Raw genomic sequence first — 25,369 nt, 5'->3', positions numbered from 1 at the left:
AGAATTAAAATAAAAAATAACCTTTTAAACATTTCAGGGTTATATCTGCCTGGGGGAACTGAGATTATATTTCTAAATCCATAAAGTTGGGTGCCCTACTGAAATCCAGATCAGTGCAGTCATGAGCAAAAGCAGAGAAGGAGGGGGAAAAAAAATCCTGGTTCATTCTGCAAAGAAAAGAAACCTTAGAAAGGAAGAACAAAATGTAGCAGGCAGCTGTGTATTTCTGACATGAACAACATATTGAATATCTAGGCTCCACTATCTGCTAACTACATAGCAAAACACAGTAATGCTCCTGCATTATCTTGTGATAACAAAATAACCTTTTGTCACTGTTGTATTTCTACTACTTACAAGACAACAGTTCCTGAAGAATCCTTGCGAACTTTAATTTACTGCTTATCAGATCCATCAGACCAACTGATAGGCTAGTCCCAAATCAAATTGTAAAGTCATCTCCATGCAGACCATTCTCAGAGAACAATGGCAGCTGTCCCTGATTTGCTCAGAGAATTGCCTAATCTCAGCTCCTAGTGTTATAAAGCATCTTCCCTCCCACACCCTAGGATATAGAATAAAAAGCATGTAGATTTTTAAAATAGCACTTCAATTGTCCTTTGAAAGTGTTTGCTTAATTAAAAAGCCCTGTATGGATATGCAAGAACATGCCATGTGCTGTAATTAACCCCTACAGCCACTAGCATGTGACACATGAAAAGTGCCCTAAAACATGCAGGGAGATGCAAAGCATAACCAATTGCAAGTGCAGGTCACATTCTTTCCTCTAGATTTTGTCTAATTCTACAAAGATGATCAGTTTTGGCTGCTGTGCATGTCACAGAAAAATTTGCAAGCAGCATCAGAATGTAGAGGGAAAAGTTGGCTACTTTTGTTCTGTGTTATCTGAATAAAGATTGGACAAGCTACTTCTCAGGTCTTTCATAGCTGACATTTAAAATGATTCAATATAGACATAGCTAAGGGAGACAGATGTCATCTGGTTAAAGATGTGCCTTCAAAACATAGGTAGGTTAAAACATAGGAACTGGTCTTTCTTGGTATTTCCATCTAAGCTATGCCAGGGTATTCTCTGTCATAGTGGGGGTTAAAGCAGTACTGTAGCTGTGATGGTTCAGGAAATGGATAAGAAATGAGGGTTCTTTTGTGATAGCGTTTACTGGGCCAACCGTGTAGTCTAACTTCTCTCTCAACTATACTGTTTGGTCAATAAAAAGGTCACAAGAGAGTCATCGCCTTTTGAGTCTAATCTTTCCAAATATATCATTCCATTTTCTTTAACAGCCAACACGTTTGCTGCAGTTGCCTTGGTCCCATAAATGGGTATAGCAATACTTACCTAGTACACTGAAGGAACCTTTGAAGAATTAAATGCTACACACAAACAAACTAGGTGTCCGAATACAGTGGTATGCCGGCATTTTGTTCCACCTCTTCCATTTGCAGAGTGGTGGAATGAACTGAGAATTATTACTGCATAGTAGGCAGGTGCATCCTCTTCTATATGGGTTGCTATACCACACTCAGAAATGCAATACCTGAGAGTTTTCCTCAAGTGCATACAGAAGCATAACTAGACATTTGTCACATGTAGGTTGGTTTGTTTTTTCTCTTTCATTGTACATGTCAGGATGCATTTATGCTAAAGAAGCCTTTGGCTTTTTCTTCAACCATGGGACAGTATTCCAAGAAGATGGACTACTGTGATAAGATGGGGTCCAACTGATGAAGTGATGGAAGCACACCTCAACATACAGGCTTGCTAACCTACCAAGACAGACTTTAAAACTAGGCTCACCAAGGGATGGAAACAACATCCCAGGGGATGTGGATAAAAAACTTAGAGAAAGCAATAATACAAGCTTTTGCATTGTTCTTAGAGAGAAGATAAGACAATCTGTTAGATACCTGAAGCCGATTAGGGACCTGGGAAGTAAGAGTTATGAGGAAAGACTGAAATAACTAGGGCTATTTACTCTGGAGAAAAGAAAACTGAGGGGGGTGGGGATTAGATAATAGTCTTTGAATGATAAAAAGGGCAATTACAGAGGGGGTGGAAATGTCCTTTTCTCTGTGTCTACAGGAGACAAGACTAGGAGCTGTGGCCTTAAGCTGCAGCAAGGGAAGTTTATGCTGGTGATTAGGAAGAGCTTTGTGACTATGAGGGTAGTCAAGCATTGAAACAGGGTATCCACAGAAATTGTGGAATCTCCATCCTTGGAAACATTCAAGAGAAGATTGGACACTTGCCTCAGATGGTTGAGTCAGGGACAATCATGCCTGGAGCAGAAGGTTAGACTAAATGACGTTATGAGGTCCTTTCCAGCCCTACTTTCCTACGTTTTCTTTTTGCCCCTGCAGTAGAAGGTGGTAAAGATTGCGACAGTCCTTAGTTTCAAGGGGAGTTCACTCACAGGGAGTTCTTATTTCGAAAGAGAGAATGCAGCCTCACTGCTGTGGTCATGTAGATGCCTAGGCAGAAGACTCGTACTGTTTGAGTCTATAATCCCTTCAACACCCCTCCTGTGCAGCTGGTACATCCCAAAACAGCCCCCAAAGAAAATTCCATCTCCCATACTGGCCGACTTCCCCCACAGTGATGAATATTATATTGTACCAGAAGAGAACAGCTGTGGATCATAGCTGTCATAAGAGCGCTCAACTAATTATCTCCTGTAAGGATGGTTATACAAAGAGTAGCACTGTTCAGAAAATCAAATTTCTATTCTGCAAGACATTCTGATGTTTCAATGCATCTTCCCCAAATCAGAGTGAAAATCCAAGCTCTCATAATTTCTGAAAATATCTGTAATGACAAAATGTTTTATTTCTGATGTCAAAACATAAGCTATTATAGAATAGTATAGAATACAATAGAATAAAACAAAACAAAATCAGAACTAAAAAAGAAAAAGTATAAATACATCATTTTGACTTTCTTTGGTTGAAAATGTTCTTGAAGTCAACGTGTTTTCCGGAGACATTTTGATTTTGATAAAATTGCATTCTCAGGCACAGAAATGCTCTGTCAAAATTTTTCAACCAGCATAATAAAGATGTTTTCAAATATGTTCTGTGCCATTACGTTCATCTCTGGGATTTTATAAGGAGACGGTATAATTTAACGCAGATAATTATTTAAATTGGAGGGCCTTTAAAACTCAAATTGACATGCCATACTAATGTCAAAAGAATATGTGCAACTTAGTCTTATGAATACCATTCAGTTTGCCATTCATTTTAATGCAACTATCACCCTCTTCACATTTACCACTCAGATTACGTTGAAATTCTAATACATTTTGCCATTCAAACTTCTGTTGAAATGTTCCATTCATTTACTTTCCAGATTACCATAAAAAAGCCATTCAATTTACCATACAGATGACTGGAGGCCCAGTCTTCTTATAGTTAGAATGCCATTAATGTTCCATTGAACATCATTCATTACTGTATTTTTACTAACAGTAATTACTATTGGTATCCAGTGAGAAGGGTTTCATAAAGTAATTGGACTCCAACTTTTGGAAAAGAAAAGCAAAACACACAACACGAAAGCAACACAACCAGGCATCACACCCAGGCAATGTGCCCAGATATTTTCAAGGGGCTCCTATATTATGATACGAATACAATTACTTATTTTAAACAACCTCTGAAGAGTGAGCATTATATATAGTGCAGAGAACAAAACTCCGGTCTTTTAAAAGAAAATTGATGCAACTCAAAAGTGAGAGAAAAACAGATGATTCATACCAAGGACACATGGATAAGCACTTGAGAATCATGGAACCAGAGAGGTAGTAGTAATTTGAATGGCACTGGTTATATCACACTGCCACCATTCAAAATAAAATCACTTCTGGAAAAGGACATTTTCACTGCAAAATCGAGACAAATGGCATTGAACTCTCCGTCGAGTGGGTGGCCACCTGGTAAAACAACAACTTTAGGCAACTCTTAAGATACCTGTTGTTTTCAAATTAGTACCCTTGTCACACCTCAGTTACTCCCATGGGGCCTAAACTAACACAGAACTAAATGGGAAAGACTCCCTACTGGGCTTTGTCCCAGGCCCAAGACGACGAAGGCTTTTTGAACACTGGGGTTTCCTCCAGGAAGTGCTAGCAAGTAAGAACTTAAGTATCTAAGAACAGCTGGGTTTTGTATGAGGAGGATGAGGGGACCAAAAATCTGAAGCAGATCGATTCCAATAGTTTTGGATTAAGTTCAGAGATTCCCAGTTGAAACATACACATGCACCCAGTAATTCAGGGGACGTTCATTAAGTCTCCCCTGCTTAAAATGTATCTTGCCTTCAAAACCTCTTCTTTCCAAGGTTGTCAAAATATTTAACAAAACAGAGCCTCACAACACCCCTGAGAGGCAAGTAAAGAGTTGTTATACCCTTTGCTTGCAAGTGATATGCATTACGTCACACGAGTGAGTGACAAAGAACCCAGCTTCTGCTCCTAGCCACTAACACCCTATTCAGAGACACTATATTTTCCTCCTAAACCATCTTCTCTTAGTGGCCTTATTTACTAACTATAGATACTGGACTGGCAAATTTATATGAGAGATGTGTGGATGTGTACATAGACTTTGTTGATCTAAGGACAAAAGAAAACATTGCCATCTTTCTTCTAACTGGTAACACTTTTTCTCATTAACACTAGGTTTACACAGCTACAATTGAATTTATTTAAAATGGGCTTACTCCTCATTTCCATCATCATGAAATAGAAGCAGCATATCCATTCCTATCAATCCCTGAACTCACCTCCATTGATAAGAAAGCAACAGACTCTGGACACGCCAAGAAAAAATATTGGTAAAATGGCAACACTTACTTTTTTACTAAACTTCAGGGTTCCCTACTGGCACTAGGGCTAGGCGAGGGTTCGGACCGTGCTTCAGATCCAGAGAAGCTTTGGACGCTTTGGTGTCTGAAGCAGCATGTCTGGATCGAAGCGCTGGCTTTGTTAGACTTTCCGAAGTGTTTTGGAGCTTCCGAACTGCTTCAGAAAAGCTTCACAGCCACTTCGGAGATCTGGCCATACGGTATAAATGGAGAATTAGTGAAATAACTTTGTTGCTTTTCGTCCAATTTGGGTTAAACTTGCAGAAGTGGTAGCCTCTGCTGAGAGCATGAAGCCTGCCGTGCTTCAGGAAGATCGGTGTAGGGGGTTGGAGGGAACTGCACCCCAAAATCTTGAAAGCAAAACTCATGTCATGTGTATGTATTAAGCCACAGTGAGGTCAAAACTGCAGAAGTGGTAGCCCCTGGTGAGGCCACGAAGCCTGCCAAGTTTCAAGGTGACAGGTGAAGGGGTTTGGGGGAACTGCACCTCAAGCTGCTGACAGGCCAAGCTTGTGACATAGATGACCCTGTGCATGTTAAGGCACAGCAGGCTTAAAACTGCTGGGGTGCTGGCCCCTGCTGAGGCCACGAAGCCTGCCAGTTGTTGAAGAGATAGGTGAAGGGGCTCTAGGGCCCTCCACCTCTAGCTGCTGACAGACCAAACTCGTGACATGGGTGCTTGTGCAACTGACTATCTCCGTCTTGGGGCAGTTGATTGTCTGTATTATTTCCTCTCCATAGTCTCTGGTTTTGTAGGTGTTAACCCTTGCTCATTAACTCATTATGTAGTAGCTACGTATTGTATATTGAGCTGATCCCTGAGTGAATCATTATTAACTGGTAACACAGCAGCTTAGCAGCCAGGCCTGCAGTAGTTCCCCCCATCCCACCTCACCCCACCCCCCGTGCCCCAAGACAGTCAATTGCACAAGCACCCATGTCACGAGTTGCCCGTCAGCAGCTAGAGGTGTATGGCCCTAGAACCCCTGCACCCATCTCCTTGACAGCTGGCAGGCTTTGTGGCTGCAGCAGGGGCCATTATCCCTGAAGCTTTCACCCTTCTATGCCTTAACGCACACAGGGTCACCCATGTCACAAGTTTTACTTGTCCACAGCTTGAGGTGCAGTTTTTCCCAAACCCCTGCACTTATCTTCTTGAAACTTGGCATGCTTCATGGCCTCAGCAGGGGCCACCACCCGGGCAGTTTTTTGCCCACTGTGCCTTAACACACACAAGGTCATCTATGTCACAAGTCTAACCCGTCAGCAGTTTGAGGTGCAGTTCCCACAAACCCCTCTACCCATCTTCTTGAAACTTGGCAGGCTTTGTGGCTTTAGCAGGGGCTACCATCCCTGCACTTTCCACCCCCCTGTGGTGTAACACATACATGTGACATGTGTTTTGCTTTCAAGAATTTGGGGTGCAGTTCCTCCTGAACTCCTGCACCAATCTTCCTGACACTTGGCAGGTTTCATGCTCTCAGCAGAAGCTACCACCCCTTCAAGTTTAATCCAAATCAGACAAAAAACAAAGTTATAGATATTTCATTGATTCTCCATTATACCGTATGGCCAGATCTCTGAGGCAGCTCCGAAGCTTCAGAGCTGCTTTGGCTGGATCGAAGCGGGAACCCTGTCCAGAACTCTGGACTGGATCGCGGCCATCTGGAAGCCGGATTAAATAGCTGCCTACTTGCACAGGCCTACTTGCCACCTAAAATTATGGCAAGTAGACTCCATAGAAAAGGATACAAATTGAAACACTAGGTCTAGGACTCTTGAGTTTTGGAAATATTTAGATCTGGCTTCAGAACCAGATTTTCCTCCACTCTGGAAAAATTTAGCAGATAGCCTAAAATAACATACAACCCAAATCTGTAACTCATTAGAAACTGCCATGGTGAAGGCATTACAGACACCTCTGTGTAGCACAAACATGAAACTCAGATTTTTTTTAATAACCCAGCATTCTGTCTATCCTAACAACATTTTTTATCCAATCAACTCTCTTGCCACCAGGAAAAACTAGAGTATGACGCCATAAAAATGGCTAAATGCTCCTGCTGAAGAAAAAGTGGTTGTGTCACAATGCAAGAAATACAACAGCTGGCAGCATCAGTTCTGAGAAATGTGTGGCCTTTAAAAATGCTTGCCTCACAAATACCAAAACATGTCTACAAAGTTGCAACCATGATTTAAGGGCTGGTTCAACAAGGGATGAGAACTCCGAGAGATCTAGGAAGTACAGGATAGAATGCATGATGAAATGTCTAGCTCATCGTGGAACAATAATCTCATTCTCAGAGCAAGTGCAGTATTGCATAGTGCACTATCTAGCAGACCTTGCAGAACAAAAGGAATGTTTCAATATAGCCTATCTGAAACTAATAAGAATTGTGAATAACATACAGATACAATGACTATTACTGGAGATACTGCATGGAGTAGCACGTGAACAAGCATGCTATGGAACAGATTTACTACAAACAATTTGCTGTTGGTATTCCGCTTGGTCATGGTGCCACATTCAGGTAGTCTCTAGAACACACATTTTTCCTTTCCTTGTGGAAAGGAAGGTCGCCATTATTAACCATTAGCCTGAACGTTTATTACCTGATCTTTTCTGTAATGCTTTTCCTCCTGGCTTCAGTTTCCCCTGTCACGCACCTATAGAATTCTAACACGAGCATCTTGTTCCCCAAGTCAATCTAAATATAATCTTTGGGTTTATGTTTGGTAAAAGAGGAAATACCATAAGTCTTCCAACAATAACCAGAACTACTGTTAAACTCATAGGAGCCCCAGAATGAGGCAACGGCATAAATCCTACCCTTCTTCCACCCATGTATTGGATGACAAGACTAGTAGAGCCACCCACGGCCTGAGGCCTCTGGCAGTCATCCTGGCCGCACACCACTAAAACCGACTCTGCCAATGACTTGGATTTTATAATAAAACTGTAAAATGCAGCCACCAAACCACTCAGCACAGCTAGCTATGAGGCATCCTGCAAACAGTTACAAAGGATTAGCTCTAGATTATTCATCACAGGTGTTACAGTAATTATGTTAATTATGCATTGAAAAATATACATTCCATTGCCCTCTAACTCACTACAACACCTGTGTGTGCCTTGTTGCAACATAATATAAATTACTGTTCAAGCATGTGGTCTCCTTCGAATCTTCCAGGCATTCTTTGGGTGACAATCCTGCAATTGGGAATATTGGGAAGCAAATCTTCTCCATCAGTAGGCAAAATATTTAATACAAACAAGAGGGTGAAGGAGCCAAGAGTAATGATGCTAGTTTAAGAAAAGAAGTAAAACAGATGAATCATAGAAACACTGATCTTGATAGTCTTCTCTCATCTGTTTTACACTAGATATAATCCTACATGTTCCCCATTTTGCATTTCCCTGCGGTGTCATTGATTTAACAGCATATTTCATTTTATGTTTTGACCTCAATCGAAATTTTTCATGACAATTCTTGTTTTGACCTTGGGTATCTCCTAAACCAATCAAATTCATTAGCATCACCCTGCCAGAGCAACAAAATTATGGGAGACAAGACACTCTAATGAACAAGGGCGGGGACCTGGACTTTCTTTCAAGCTTTACAAAAACTCACTCACACTTCCTCTCCCAACATGTTCTCTTGTCTAGGGTGTAACACTGTTGCCCATTCCTGGAGTATGTGACCACAACTCAAAAAGCAAAACACAGCAAAAGTGAGATCTCTCACATGTATAACTGGTGACATATTAAGTTCTACTGTAAACTTTATCCAAAGAAGAGCCCATTTTGCTAAAACTACATCTTTCTGACCTCTTTTCAGCATGATGGTATCCAGAGCTGACCTGAGCAGGGTGCAGGGCCCGAGGGCAAATCAGCTCATGTGGGGCCCTGACACCACATGCTCTGGATGCGAAGAAGCCAGTGCTGCCATTGGGGGCAGGGGAGCGAGCAGCTGGATGCAAAGTCAGCAGCAGTGGTAGATTCACCACAGCCACTTCACCCAGCTCTGCAGGGCCCCCCAAAGCACAGGGCCTGGGGCAGTTGCCCCAGTTCACTCCCTCTAGGGATGGCCCTGGTGGTAGCATTTCAACCTCTGTCTCTGCAAAGTTTTAGCCTATTTCTAAATCATATTATTAGGTCTGTGTTTCCCTCAACCATCTTTCTTTCTTGTGGCCCTTGACATTTCTTTGTCAATAGAAACAGTCAAATTGTTCAGATCAGAAAGACTAAAACAACCTGATAATTATTTCCAATGACACCTCCAGAGCTTGGTCACAAAGTTGAGTATAGCCACTACCCAATTAACAGTTAATTAACAGGTTACCTCCACTTAATTATAGTCTTTTGCAGATCAGGAAAATCCCAGGTCTAGATCAAAGAGAAAAATTCTCAGAACAGGTAAGAAGCTGAAAAATGTGTGTTAGTCTGTTAGAAGAGTAATGGATCAACAGAAAATATGTTATTTTGAGCTTTTACTATTTAACCAATTACAAACTACAGACAAATACATAATCTTCTTCCCCACAAGCCTGAGAAGGTCTTCAGCTATCTACCCTGGTAGTTTTTCACCACGGTATGAGAGGTTTCTGGCTGAGGCAGGCCCTCGGATATCTATTTTTATCTTTCTGGCAGAAGTACAGGGTACAGAGAAAGATTAGATATTGAAGGGAAGTCAGAAATTTAATCTTTCCTCTGCCTCCAAGTAGTAAATCTGTTTGAATATATACCACTATGTATATCATAAGGGTGCTCAGAAGGGCAACTTACCCAATGCTTAATTGCATTGTGATCTCTTTTACTAGACCAAATGAATGGTTGGAAAAAAGTTCTTTGCAAGTTTTCAGGCACAAACACCCTTCATCAGACACAGGAGACTCAGTTGATGCTAGGTGTTCTCCAAGATAAAAAAAAGAAGCTAATTTACAAGAAGCATGTCTGGGAAAATGCAAATGAGTGGAAGTTAGGAAGACAATGGGTAGTGATAAGAGGGGAGAGGGGGAAGGGTACAAAATGTGTGAAGGAATGCAAGTGGAGGCAGGTTACCTGAGGTATCAGATATCAGGCAGGTTGTAATGCATCATAAATTCAATGTCTATATTAAGTCCGTGGTTTTTTCTATCCAGTACTTTCATGAAGTGAAGCTCGTAGGCTCATCTACAAACGGTGTTTTGTAAATTCTCTGCAGATTAGAACTGACACATCGGAGAGGGAGTAATTGTCTTGTGAAAAGTAGGCAATTAGATATTTTTGTCTTTGATAGATGTTCAGTGCAATGTTCAGCATGTGGAGGCTCACTCCCACCCTGCACTCCTGTGGGATGCTCCATGCACCTCAGCAATCATGAGCCGTACCTGCTACCTCGAGTCACGTAGAAAAAATTTTTAAAGCTGTACCTGTGTCCAAATAGCTGATTCTCTGAATCAGCATAAAATCTTCAGATTTGGGTTCAACTGAAGCGAATCGGGGACAGTGATAAGAATCAGAGAATCGAATCACTGTCCTCGATTTGGGCCAAATCTGAATCCAAATCAAATAGGGCTTGCTTCTGACACCCCTAGCTAAAATGGTTGGCTCTGGAAATTCTGGGAGTTCTCTTTAAGAATTGGGTCTTCTCCTAATAAAAGGTGGCAATTGTTTACAGATTTTCCATATAGGTCTCAGGGAAAGATGAGATGGTATAAACTAATGGTGTGTGTTTTGTGGGAATTTTCTTTTTGTACTGCAGCAATTCTTTGGATGGTATCTGGGCAGCTCTTTCAAAAGGTGTGATCTCTCTCTCTCTCTCGAGAAGTGTCCTTGTTGAGTGAGAGCTCTTTTGAGATGTGTGTGGTGACATTTGTGGGTATTCTCCTCAGTGCAACTTCAGTGGTATTGGAGAGCTTGGCTGTAAATTACAGCTTTTTTGGTGTGTTTAGGGTGATTGCTAGTTCTGTGTAGATAGGTATGTTAGTCCACAGGTTTCTTGTAGATGGTGGTTTGTATTTTACCATTCTGGATATTGAGCATGGTGTCTAAAAAATGAAATGTTGGTGCTTGAGTATTCAAGAGGTAGTATGATGGAGAAGTGATGTTTGTTGAATTTCTGATGGAAATCAATCAGAGACTGCAAGTTTTCAGTCCAAATTGTCGAGAAGGGTCCGGGCAGCTGGCTGAGCCAAGCTCACAGTCTCCTCGGTCACGGTGGGTTGGCCGGGTGGGGGCAAATTGGATGCGAACAGGTTGGGATTAGCGGCGGTTGAGTCGGGGTGGCACAATAGCTTGAAGGTTGTAAACAAGATGAATTTATTTGACTTACGCTTTAGGTGTAGGCAGCGATGTCTTCAGTTACAGTTACAACAATAGTGAACAACGAAGGGGTCTGTTGGCCCACGAGGCTCAGTCTGAAGACCTAGTCCCAGGGCTGGTCAACAGCTCATTAATGGGGAACACAAACAATGAAAAGAAAAACTCTAACACGCTGTACACGGTAAGTTGCGTGATGCCAGTCCCGTAGGACAACGATGAAAAGCGGTGATGTCAGAAGCCGAAGTCAAAACCAGGTGAGTCAAGCCGAGGCTGCAAACAAAGTCCAATGGATGATCCGGAATCACAGTCGGTAGTCAGTGCCAAGGTAAGTCGGAAGCCAGGTGAGCGGAGTCAAAGCCGTAACACAGCAAGTAATACGAAATGCCAAACAACGGAGGCAAAGGAGGAGATCGATAGGCCCTAAAGCCTGACTGAGAGACAGTCCCTGCAGCAGCAGCAGCCTCTGTCCTCAGCTAACGTGATCTCCCCCCGAGGGAGGGGCTCACTGAACTTTTAAAGCAGTCCTGTGGCCAATCAGGCTGCTTGACTGAGTGAATTTTCCAGAAGGGTGACCTCATTCCAGTTAGGCTCTGAGCATGCCCAGCTGCAAGCTCTGAGGCCAGAGAAAAAACTAGGTCAGGCCTGAGCGACAGGCCGACAGGTCATGAAAAGGGCACCTGCAAGGCCCATCGCCATGGTGCATGCCTGGTAGCTTCCGTCTTGGCAGCACACACAGAGCAAATTTCTCTGACACAAGTGATGAAGATGTCATCATATAGATCTCAGTTGCAGCATGGGTTTCATAGTGCAGGTCTTGAGGAATTCTTCTTCCAGGTGGACCATAAAAAAAAAATTGTTATCTTTGTGGGGCTCTTAGTGCCTATTGCTGTGCCCATTGTCTGAAGGAAGAGTTGGTTGTTGAAACTGAAGTTGTTGTGCGTGAGGATGAAGTGTATGAGTTCAGTAATATCTTGAGGTCTGACCTCCGAGTTGTAATCTTGCTCTTGTAGATATGCGAGGCAGGTTTGCATGCCATCCTGGTGTGGGATGTTGGTATGTAAGCTGGTGACATGCATGATGGCTACAAGGGTAATGCTGGGAAGGTGGTCTATGTTTGAGTTTTCACAAAAAGTCTGTTGCATAAAACTTGAGCGTTGGGTGACAAGAGGTTTTAGGATGGATTCGATGAAACTTCCTATCATTTCAGTTAGGGTTTCTTGGTTGGAAATTGTAGGTCTACCAGGGTTTCCTCGTTTATGGATTGTAGGGAGCATGAAGAATGTCCGTGGGTTGGGTAGTGGAGGGATCAGGGTCTCAAGTTTTTCTTGTAGTTCAGATGGAAATGATGTGATGGTTTTGAGTTTTGAAGTGAAAAGGGGAGTTGGATCTTCCTCTAGTTTTGCATAATATTGTGTCAGAGTTGCCTGTTGGCTTCTTTAATGTAGTCTTCACGGTTAAGGATAACGATTGCTCCTCCTTTACCTGCTGGTTTTATTACTGTTTCATGGTTGGATCTTAGAGATTCTATGGCCCTTCTCCTTGAGAGGGGCAGGTTGTTACAGTGGTGTTTGTTGTTGATTATTTCATTGTTCATTCTCTCTCTGAAGCAATCAATATAGCAGTCAAAGTTTGAATTTTATCCACTGTAAGGTCTCCAATCTGAGGGGGGGGGTTGGAATTTTTGGCATTAATATTTTTGTCAAAGTTATCACAGGGTGAAGTAGTGTTGAAAGTAGATTCATTTTGGTTGTGGAAATTTTAGACAGAGGCATAGGAAAATTATTCTAGCTCTCCACATTATAGTATCTTATTCATGTGTTTTCCTGAAGAGAAATTAAGGCCTTTGGATTTTTCAGCTTTGGTAAGTGTGTGCTTACCAACATCACTGACTCTTTCTATATTTCAGGCATCTAAACATAAGTCTTGCAATTGACTCAAGTGAGTGATAGCTGCACCTCTAAAATAGGCAGGATACTGTTTAGGCACCTCATTTGAGGCACTAGAGTTTTGTATTTTTCTCCATGTTTCTTAACAATTGGAAATAAGAACACAGTGCAATACAGATCTGTACATTTCCAATGCTTTCCAAAACATTTGTAAAAATGACACGAGCATTTTCAGATTTTAATTAAAATGTACCAAAGTTCCAATTCTAGATATTTTAGTACAGAAGAGAATAGGAATAGATACTGGGAAACAGAGTTTAATCAGAACACTTTTGGAGTTTCAACAGCATTTTTTTTTTTTAAACTTCATAAAAAAAAATAATAATAAAAAAAAATGAAAATTTCTTTTTTTTTCTTCCTGCTCCTAAGCTTGTCTTCAAAGCACAGGCATGTTATCATAGCTCTTACTGCCATGGTAGATCAGTCTCCTAGCACGCAAGGATTATACCTTTGGAGGTATAAATTCTAATTTCTAAGACTTAAGAAGAAAGGATTTAATTCCGAGACCACTGAAGTACATGGACTTCCAGCTGAAGTCAATCATAACTGTGAGCATGTATTCTCTGAAAAAATCAGGTTCAGCCACACATGTTTAAGCCTATATACCATATTTACGCAGCTAGAAGGCAAGGTTTCCCCCCCCCCAGTTGGTGTGGGGAAAATACAAAGAAGTCTCACTAAATACATTATCCATCATTACACTTTTGCCAAAGCAGCATATGCTCAGCAATGGAAACCAACGATGAAGTTGATTAAATGCAGCCAACACTGAGCAGGACAACAAAACACATGGCCCAAATTGGACAAATATGTTAAAAGAGAATGTGTATGTGTATCTGTGTCTGGCCCTTATAAACCAGACCAAAAAACAAAAACAAAAAAAACAAAAACACACAACCATGCAGTTGCTTCCCCAGGAAGCATGAGCACCAGACCTGGAGATACCTCAATACTGGGTGGCCAGCATTTGGAGACTCCACAGCAAGCTCTGATGCCCTCCCCAATGCCAAAAATACTGAAGGAAAGCTATTTTTTTTTTTTTACCCTTAAAAAAAGAAAAAAGAGACAGGCAGCTGTTCCCTCCACAGGCAACTGGCACTGGGCCTGGAAGCATTGCAGTACTAGGCCAGCACCAGGAGGGCCAACACCAGCCCTGATACCTCCCCTCTGGTGCCAAAAATCCTCTCTCTTTGCAAAAGTATCCATTCACACACACACACACACACACACACACACACACACACACATATATATATATATACACACACGGGTTGGAGTAAGCTTAGTGTGTAGGGCAAGGCTGCATGTCTGTGATGAGCAGGGTGATGGTGACAGACACAGATGCAGAAATTGTGATGGGGAATGTGTATGATGTAATAGCAGTGATGCATTTGTTGGGCTGTCAAGTGAGCCATAGCAGCCACAGGACAGTTCTTGGTATAAAGTAATGTGAACATACATACATATATACACGGACCTGTGTCTATCACCATCACCCTTGCCCATCACAGACATGCAGCCTCTCTCTACTCTCTAAACTTACTCCAGCCCATCTGAACAAGACTTATGCTAGTGCCCATTTACTGCAGTCCCCAACATCACCGACTCTTTCAAGTCATGGTGAGCCATGACATTGCATACAGTTCACCCAGAATCCTTGTGTTGTACCCTCTTTCAGCCTATAGCATGATTAGTGTGGCCCTATCCTCCATGAGGTGAAGCTGGACCAGGTTGCCCTGAGCCTAACCTACATATACTTTTTTGGATCATCCCAGGACTTGACAAGAACACCAGTTCAAGTCATGAGTAGGAACTAATTAGAACATGGATCCTTTATGCAGCGTATCTGTGTATACGCACATACTGAGAAGTGCTGAGCTGTGGGGTCACCATGGCTTGAAATGATGTTGACTATCATGGGTGATGTGTAAGGGGTGCGTGTGCACCCCCTGAGCATGGCAGTGCACCCCCTACCCTTGGTCAGCACTAGCCAACTCCCACCACCACCACTGCTGACAGTGCCAGAGGCCTCTGCAGGAGCTCCCCAACTTACCACCACTGCGCTCCCACTGCCACCGCATCCCCCCAGCCGCCAGAGGCACACGTTGCTCATGTTGACTATGATGGGGCCCAGCCCAGTGAACTATATGGTAAAAATCAGAAGCCTTTTGTCTTTGGATTAATATCATGCATAGTTGATGCATGATACAAATTGGCGCTGCAGCGCTGCACAAAAGCGTGTTTATGAAACACCTGTGCTAAAACTTGCAACAGTTTAAAAAAAAAAAAAGTAATAGGCATCTATTCTAGGTGAATTAAATCTATTGGTACTATATGCAAATTGCCAGAGTCATGTTTAATTGAAAGATTGTTTTCTAATTTTTTCCTGATTTTTAGGGAGCAAAGGGCCACCTGATCCCCCAGATCTATTTTCCCTGATGTAGCAGTGGGAAACAGGCAAATTCAAGACAAACCTCCAATAATTAGATTCTATACCAGGAAAATTATAACAAATTTATAAATTTTCCAAATATAGAATCTAATTATTGGGGGGTCATCTTATAATCAGGGTCATCTTTTCGACAAAATACAGTATGTATAAGCAAGAGAGGTAAAGGGCAAATCTGATAGTCTATTTTACACTCGGAGCATTCCTTTTTAGTATTTTTAATGTGAAAAATGTGTATTTAGTAAAATTCCATAAAGAAGTGGAACATCATTAGAGGATAATCACAAGAAGTATGATGAAGCAGCCTCTTCTACTGGTAAGGAATTAAAAGAAAATGGCAGCTTTTCCATTCAAAAGCTGCCGTCTAAATATCCCATTAAGAACAACATGACAGTACCAGGGAATAACTGTACTAAGCAACTTCTTCCAGGATGGACTGCTAATGGCTACCAACTTTACCAACTGCAGAAATCAAGTCATGCACCTCCAAGTTCTAGAAGCCTGGGTCCCTGAAGTTTTGCACTGAAGCAGCAGCCTCTACAAGAACACACATCCTCCCAGGAGCCTGAGATCAACTCAGGACAGCCATGAGAAAGATCATGTCAATTGTTTCCATTTGCCTTCTTTTGTTAAAGTATAGTTATATCAATGCTCTGCACTTTGCTTGCCACACAACTACACATCCAAATCCAAAAAGATAAAAGGGGAAATTAATACAGTTGAATTTTTCCTTAAGATTCATTCCAGCATATAATATCATACCATGAATTACATTAGTAATTCCAGGAGCTTCACATATTAAACTGTGAAGAGGAGAATTAAGGTAAAACTGGTACATTTTTAGGGTTATTAATCGTTATCAAGCAGTAGATGTTCCCACAAGGTTGAGTAAAATGGAGCATTGAATAATTAATTGGATTTTAGACAAAGTAGCCTGATAGAATTGCTAATAATGGACTTCATATCGAACTAGATCAGCGACTATTGCTTGATAGTACGCCCAATATAATGAAGATAAGAAAAGAATTCTCTAGTCGTTAAAAGATCACCTAAAATATTTTGCAAAATAGTTTTAGATGAATTGGCAAATGTGAATTGTGATCACTTGCAGCTAGTTTCAAATGTTAATAGTACGTGCAATTTTTTCCAGATGAATGTAGCGTGGTCTAGTTAAAAAAAAAAAAAAAAAAAGCACAAGGGCAAAAGCAAAATCTAAAACTAATAGTTAAATATATGGATGTCATATATAAGAGGCATAGGCATATTACAGCTAGGATGGACTTGCAAAACTGTTCCCCCTCCCAGCAGGTAGACAGGTTCTCCAACTCTTCTAGGCATATCTGAAGACAGTCATTCCAATTGTTGCGAGCAAATTGGATGACCAACATAACAGAAGTAGGATAGCAATGCAGAGCTCGCCTTTAAAATGAAATGGAAGGAACTTTCTGACATTTGGGCTAGGGACAGAAGACACACAAATCTGTATATGTGATCAAAAACCAGTTCAAATCTACAGACACAACAGAAGTTCGGCCCAAATCAGTTTAAGATAAACCTGGATGGATGCAGTATCGGATGTAACTGATTTTGGTTAAATCAGTTTGTTGAACTTCTGTCCCAGACCCTTCCAAATTTAAGTTAACTCACAGTCCCGTAGCATCCTACAATGCTTTGCACCTACCCTGGAAACCCCACCACCACCTTGCAGGATGGATGGGCTAGCACCTCCCCCTCTCCGCAACTTCTGGCCTGAGCCGCTGCAGGCATGTGGCTACATTTCCAGAATCAAAAGGGAATGTCAGTTCTTTTGCTTATTGGTTCAATCTATGCAGTTTAGACTAACCTGCAAAAGATTTAATCAGTTCAGCCTCAGGCCTCTTGACGGTTTGGACTTAGTCTTGAAGACTGAGACTTTTCATTATTTTGAGTGTTTATGGCTTTGCCAAGCTCCTCCACCAAACTAGTTTTTTGCGGATTGGTTGGTTTATTTATTTATTTATTGTGACTGGCATCTTTTTGTGAGATTAAAGACTACATTACATATTCACCTCTAGATTATGACAGAAAAATAGGTGCCAGATTTATAGCATGCATATGTAGTAGAGCTGCTTACAAAAGTCAAATGTTGATGACATTTTGAAACAAAAAGGATCTGGACAAGTGATCTTTTTGACAAACACTTCCCATGATTTTTAGCCAACTATATAGCTTATCGACATCTTCCAAGCATTACCAAAGAGCCGGCTGGGGGCAGGTGGGGTTGCCATCTCCTTTTACCACATCTTCCTGTAATATTTTCTTCAGCACAACTTTTCCAACTTAAAATTAACAAGTATACTAGTTTCTTACTATTATCAGCTACCAAGACAGATTTACTAATCTAAGAACTTAATTATTTAAGCTATTTATTTTAACCTTCTCCTTTCTCATCTTCACATTGGTTAGGTCTCGGTCCCTGGCTTTCTTGTCATATTGTCCTATACACAATGAGCCCACAAAGATTTAGACCTTACAAAACAGTCCAGTGGTGTTAGGGCCAAGACTGAGGTCCTAAATTCAAGACCTGCCTTCCTTCCACAGTCACCTGTAACCCTTCAAGTGTTGAAATATAACCTTCAGTATGGACACTATAGTAAAAACCCAGAATAACTATAGGTGGGGCTCAGGGTGAGCGCCTGTGGCTTTGGAGGGCAAGGTATTGCTTTTCAAGCCCAGGATGTCATGACTGCTAAATTCCAGATCCCAAGGGAAGCTCAGCCATTCTGAGGAAATCTGGATCAAAACATTTTTGATCTTTCTCAGATAGGCTAAACTCCCTAAAGTCTCTCACCATAAGGTATAAGAATGGGAAAAATAACTTTTTGGCAGAGAAATCTGCAGATAACAATAAAAGGGATCAAGGCCACACATCATGCTGCCCCTCAAGTGGTAGGAAGGCCATGTATACTTGCATGTAAAGAACTAAATAGGTAAAGCTGTCAGCCATGCATGTTTTATTGGTCCTACCAAACCCAAAGACTGTCATCTCCTGATCCATTAAATATTAACTACTTCATATATTCAGACCTCTGATTTATAGAATGTACTTAAGACAAGGACTTCCATACCCCTAGTTTCTTCTCCCCTCCCTTCCCTTATCACCTTCCAGCAGAAGGGAGTGTGCTGAACCCTCAGCAATTTAATACACAGTAGGATACCGAGTTGGGTTTTTAGATTGATTTTGGCATTGTTCCAAGTTGGCCATGAGGAACAATGAACCCATTTTAAAGACTGATCGATTTGTTCAGTTGGCTCAAAGTGGCATTATAAAGTTAAAAAGACATAGTGGTAGGGTTGAATATAAACACTGCCTATGGCATTCTCCTGCAAACTCTTAACTAGTTCAAAGTGTCTAGGAAACAGATGTGATCAACCTTTTATTGTCCCCTCAATAGCATGGTGCAGAATATTAGTCATCAGAGGTTAGGAGGCAGGAGAACCAAAGCAAGTCATCATCATCATGGTGTTGAGGAAATGGTATTAAATTAATTAGATAAGCATGGCCACCATGACTGGTTCTCCGGTACAGCAGTAGTTTGTAAAATGTCATAAATAAAACAGCTTTGCAAAATGAGTGTGCCACTAATGACACTTATTATAGGCAACTTTTGTTGCAGCCCTTTGTTATCCATGGAATTAAAACACTAGATGGATGAAAATGGAGAAACTGGGACAATGCTTGGGGGAAAAAAAAAAAATTTGCTCTGGCTTCAAAAGGCATTTAAACCGAGGTGGGGCCTAATACAAGCACAGCAGCCTGACTCCAGCTGTTTGCTTCTGATGATACCATAGATTCAGCATAACAAACTTTAACACATTAAAAAAATTCCAGCAAGCCAAATAAAATGTAATGTCCAAAACCAAAACCAAAAAAAAAAGATGTGTTATACACTCTCATTATCTGGGGCCCTTGACAAATATTAACACCACTCCCTCGTACAACGGTTCTGAACCCTTCCAACATCGGCAACTTGGAACTCAAAACACTAATTAAACCCAAAAGGAAGGTAAAACCCATTTAGTAGTGCTGTTATTGTCTTCCCTGTGAATTGCTGAACAAGTTACAATTTTATGTACACTTTCTTACTTCATGAAGCCAACAGCTGAACCTTATGTCAGTGTTCGACCTTTTCTTTTAATCCCAAAATGTAAACGAGGGAAGGTTGATGGTGTTGTTACTGGTATAAGTATGGGTGATGACTTTCTGTCCATAAGGTGTCACCCTTTGCTGTTTGCTTAGCTTCCACTATGGTGTCACCTAGCAGCTGGTCACATAGCTATCAGGGGCGCCACACACACACACACACACACACACACACACACAAAGATTTCACCCTTTGCAAGAAATTAGTATAATATATATAGCGCCAGAGGTTAGCTAGCTTGATATCAAGCAATAGAAACTTCTGTTGCATCAGCCTATTTGTTCATGTTGTTCTCTCCTCCTCTTGTAATGGAAAACTTGCCTTTAGAATATCATTACCTAGTACTTCTGCTCTAGACTGGCTGTGTCTGCCCTTGCAGGCAAGTGAATTTAACAATGTACTAAGTCTCTTCTCCGTCTAGCTACTGTGATCTTATACAAAGGTAAGGAAAATGAACTAGAAAAAAAAAAATGCAGAATCCATTCAAGGTAGAACCAAAAAAGCCTCATACCAAATATGTGCTAGTGCATCTATAAATAAAGAGCGAGTGCTTTTAATTCATAGACATAAGTCCTGAAGTGCTCTGGACATCAAGTGCTTATAGAAAGGATTCACACTGCATGGACTGGTATTGCATTTGTTCAGTATATGTCCCTCTATAGTTTATGGATGTTCAATGTGTAAAGCAGATAAATCACAGGATCCAGGGTCTGAATCCTATACAGCTCGACTGAAGTTTTACTTGGAACAGAATTTGCTCCTTCAAACTAGAATGAGCTGTTGGTATATGCTACATCCTTTACTTGCGGCATATTAATAAGCTGCTCTTGAACAAAGTCATTTTATATTAGGGTTTTCAAAGCATCAGACATTGGGTATCAGATTGGGAAATTAAAGTATAAATTTAGCTAATCAAATGAATTTCTGCTCCCAGCATGTCCTACTTCACATGCTCATGAGCTACAATGTATTTTATATTAAGAAACTTTTTCAAATTCTAGGTGGAAGGAGACACGGCTTAACTGTGGAACATACAATAAGTAAAGGAGGGATCACATATGTATTAACTGTGTGATGTCACACCCATTTTGGAGACCACTGCATTTTGCACAGAGAAATATTACCAAAGCAGTAATCTGATTTGCTGCAGTGTAAGTGATTGTGATAACCCCCATGGAAGCCGATATCAGGGAGATGTTGAGATGGTCCCCTGGCAGTGTCTGGGTTTTCAGCACCTCTGTAAACCAGGCCCATACCATTTTCAACATCAAATGACCTACTGCAACTTATTAAGATAATGGAAAATTTGGAAGACTCCAGGGCAGTAACTCAGGAGGCTGGTATAACACAGGAGTTTGTACTCATTGAAAATATGTTCAGGTTTCATTTTTTTTTTTTTTTTGTGTTAGATCTCTAAAGTTTGTAAGTTGGGTCCCCCTGGTAAGGTCCACTCCGGACTTAAATTGATTTTTCAGATATATGAGTCTGCTCCACCAGTTTTATTTTCTCTCTCTTTTGCTTTAGGGCTTTCATTCAGTTACTGTGCAATGTGCTCCAAGAGTGTACTGTTTGAGGCTATACAACCACATCAAGTTGAGGAATATAATATTGTCTCTCATTCCCCAATCTTCTGGGAGCTCTTTTATGCTGCAAGTACCATGAGCTCGCTCTGCATTGTTTGTGGACTGCTCAGCCCAGTAAGATTACCTGCGAGGTTTGGACTAAGAGCCAAAAAGTCATTAGGATTCACTGGAAAGATGACATGAAATTGTTCAGCAGGTGCCTGCCAACTCCACCCCTCAGACAGATTTTCCCACCCTTTTCTCCCCAGATTTCAAAAAGCTCTGGCCATAAAACCTGATCATTATTTTAGTATTCTGCTCTTAGAGAGGTGCTTAACTCTGGATTGTAATCTAGTTGAAGCAAACCAAATCTCAGAGCTTCAGGGTACATGATACTTCCTAAAGACAGCCAAAACCCCAGCATTCAGTTGTCTGAATAGCTTAGGAAACAGATTTTCACCCGATTTAGGTTGACCTGAGCCAAATAGCATTGACACCGACAACCAAAAATGCACTGTGGCTGCCTAAATGACAATGGCTACTACTGAAAAAAGGCTAAGACAGTAGTTAATCACACAGAAGTAACTGTGTAGTGTGTAGCATCTATGGATACATGTTGACTTCTCCATTAGTAGCTCTGTCACTGAGCTCACCCAACTTCAGTTGAGTTGGTTCTGCAGCCAGCTCGGTCACTACCATCCAATTACAGGTCGCAGCAGATGGACAAAGGGGGCTCAGTGGGTTTGAAGAATTTACTATCCTCTCATTCATGGAAATGGTTCTCTGCCAAGTCAAACTGGAGAGATATTGGATAGACAGCCTATAAGGAGCTCAAGTCTTCTGCCTCTCCTCCAGCTCCTATGTGGTTAAGTTAAGGGATTTTGGTTTCCAGAAATATTGCTACTGCGTGTTTTGTAAGTCCTGACTTCACTCCTCAAGCATTATCAATATTTGGCAGCAAACTTCACAGTTTAATTAACAATCTCTTACTTTAAAGGCGGATATATTCTTTTCATGAGACAACAGCCCTGCTGCTTTGAAGAATTCAGAGCAAGATGAAGCTGGCACCTATTGGTAATGCTAAGAAGCTTCATTGCACTTCCCTTGCAGAGCTGTTCAAAAGCCTCATTTCATTCCAGTCTCTCATCACCACATTACTTGTGTGGCTTTCAGAGTTCACCTTTCAAGCTATAATACACATTTTGCTTTTTGATGATTCAATGAAGATGACGATGTAAATAAGCAAAAGGTGATGTTTTGAGATAATACATTTTTAAAGAAGGAACTCAAAGATTACTTTGTAAGAGACTATTTTGGAAACTCTACGGTATATATTTAAACTATTTATTCATGCACTTCTTATGTTGGAGCCTCAGACATTCATGCCCCCATAGATAAAAGATCGCAGAAAGATTTAAAACCCATATCAAGCAAAGATTGTTGAAAGATTATGCAGAAATCCTACTATTTTTCCATTCACATTTTATTTATAATTAAAAAGTATAAAACTCTTTTCTTCATTCATCAACACTTATCTCTGATGGTGAATACAGATGGCTTGGCAGAAACTTGACAGTATTTGCCACAAGCTCCCTGAAAATAAATTTAAGTTCCTAAGACATTAATGTTCTTGCTATTGAAGTAAAACTAGTCTTACTTATATACTAACAGCATTGGACCATTAAAAATGTGGTCTATTGATATGGGTGAGTTTTATCATTGACTTCAGTTGGCTCTGGATCATGGCCCTAATTAACAAATCTAATTCTAATTCAACTAGTTGCTCAGAGAATCTGAAATAGTGTCCAAGGTTCAAATTCACCTAAAAGTAGGCCAGCTTATTTCTCATTTTTTGTTTGTTTAATTGATTGGATCATCTACACAAAGCATATTTAGAAAAAAAATTAAGCAAAGAGTCTTAGTTGCTTGACTACGAGTGCAACATGTCAACATTAATCTCATGTGCAGGTCATCCATGTGCACATGCATACAAGCAAAACTGCTACTTAAACCAAGACAAAGACATCCATTGGCTCCGCACCTGTGCAGTCCAGACAATAAGGGGAAAAAAACCAATTACCAAAAGGTCTGTGGAAATAACAGAAGTGACAGGAACAATAAAAATCATTACTCCTCAATTTGAGAGCAATAGAATACGCGAATAGCATGGACCTCTTGATACTATGAGATAAGGTATCATCATTGAGACACTGACGTCTCTAAGCACAGGGGCATTTGCATCACAAATCTCTCTTCCCCAAAAAGAAGCAGCTCTTTTAGTGACAAAATACATAAGTATCCATCTATTTTGCAAAATGCTGTTGTGCCGAGGGTTGCGATCAGGGCCGGGTCTCATAGCAGCCTACCCACCTGTCTCTATGGGGCAGTCTGCCCAGTCTTACCTGCCACGACTGTGCTGTTCCAAAAACTGATGGTATAATGCAGGATACAGCACTCCCTGGCATTGGGGCAATAATGGGCAATCTGCAGCTCTGAACCTTCCCTACACTGCAGCCCATGCCTCACAGATGGCATCCAGATTACTATTACTCCCCAGTTTGAAACCAGACCAAACCCAGTCCAAAGTTGGGCTCCACTCACCCACACATTTGCACTGCCTCCCCTCACAGGAAGCCTCTTACACTCTGCCCCCCTCTCAGCAGGGCCTCTAGCATACTGCCCATTACTTGCCCACACTCCACTGCCCTTCCTTACCTTGAGCAGCCCCTCTTGGGCCACCAGACTTTGCTACTCACATACTGCCCCTGCCACGCAATCCTTTGGTTCCTGTGAGTTCCCCTACTCTATGCACTCTGGCCTTGTGCCAAACCCTGGGCTAATTTTGCCCCCAGCCCCTCACCAGGTAACTCTACACTACACCCCACCCTGGGATCTCAATCTCATGCTTGCACCCAACTTCTCACAGGGATGGCCCTTGCACTGGCCTTCAGGCGTACTCCCATTTGGCCGTACTCGGCGGACCCCTGGGACTGTCCTTCAAGCCTACTCCCACTTCAGCCCTACTCACCCCCTCACATGCACAGCCCTTCAGGCCCACTCTGACTTCAGCCCTACTGTGCAGGGCCTCCCAATGCTCTTCACAATACCCCCTCTAGGGTCATTGGGATCTGCAACCCTGCTGGGCTCAGGCAGCTACATGTGGGCATACCTGGCCCCCACTACTCCCCCAGATCTCAGAATTACCCACCAGATGGTGGGGGCTGGGGTTAAGGTGCCCCTACCCACCTTCCACTGGGGTAGTAACTGGCCTGGCATTTCCTGGGGGCTCTCATACCACTAGGAACCCGACAAGGCCACCTTTCCCTGGCAGGGTGCAGTTTTAAGTCATGGCCAGGACCATGAGCCTCCTGCTCTCATGTCTGAATGTTCCATGCTCTCAGCCAGGAGATATTTCCGCCTGGGCGGGCAGCAGCAAACTGCAGCCTTTATATACCTAGGGTTTCAAAATGTCTGTCCCCATCAGGCACCTGGTAGCTGCCTGCCTCTGCCTGTAAAGTTGCAGGCACTCATCGGTACACTGCCACAGCTGTCAATATTGTTGGTGAATTTGTAGACTTCAGCATTATCCAGAGTAAGAAAAGTGACTGATGATAGCCCCGTCTCTAAAAAGACCCACTGAATTAAAAGAATAGAATTTTTTGGTTTGTGTTTTAATTTTTCCACAACGAACTTGATTGAGACTAAAAGTAACAATAGGAAAATAAATCAGATCAGGAAGAGGACTGTGCTAGAGATCATATTTAGCACACATTTCTGAATCCCTATTATGTTACCACTTGATAGAAATCTACTAAAGAGTTGCTCCATCCAGCTAAAGCAGAATAATTACAAACTAAAAACATTGAATCAAACTTTCTTCTTTAAAGTTGCTATTTTACACACAGGTATAAACAGTATTAATGAAAGAATAGAAAGGTCCAAGTGGCTTATTTTACTAAGGTCCAATATACAGCTCCATACACATGAAGCGATTCCTCCAAAGAAAAAGCTTTTGAAAAAAAGCCTCTTTAAAGAGGGA

The sequence above is a fragment of the Crocodylus siamensis genome, chromosome 8, assembly GCF_052110815.1.
Source record: "Crocodylus siamensis isolate JL-2025a chromosome 8, ASM5211081v1, whole genome shotgun sequence".
Classification (NCBI taxonomy): domain Eukaryota; kingdom Metazoa; phylum Chordata; order Crocodylia; family Crocodylidae; genus Crocodylus; species Crocodylus siamensis.
This window is presented reverse-complemented; position numbering follows the sequence as displayed.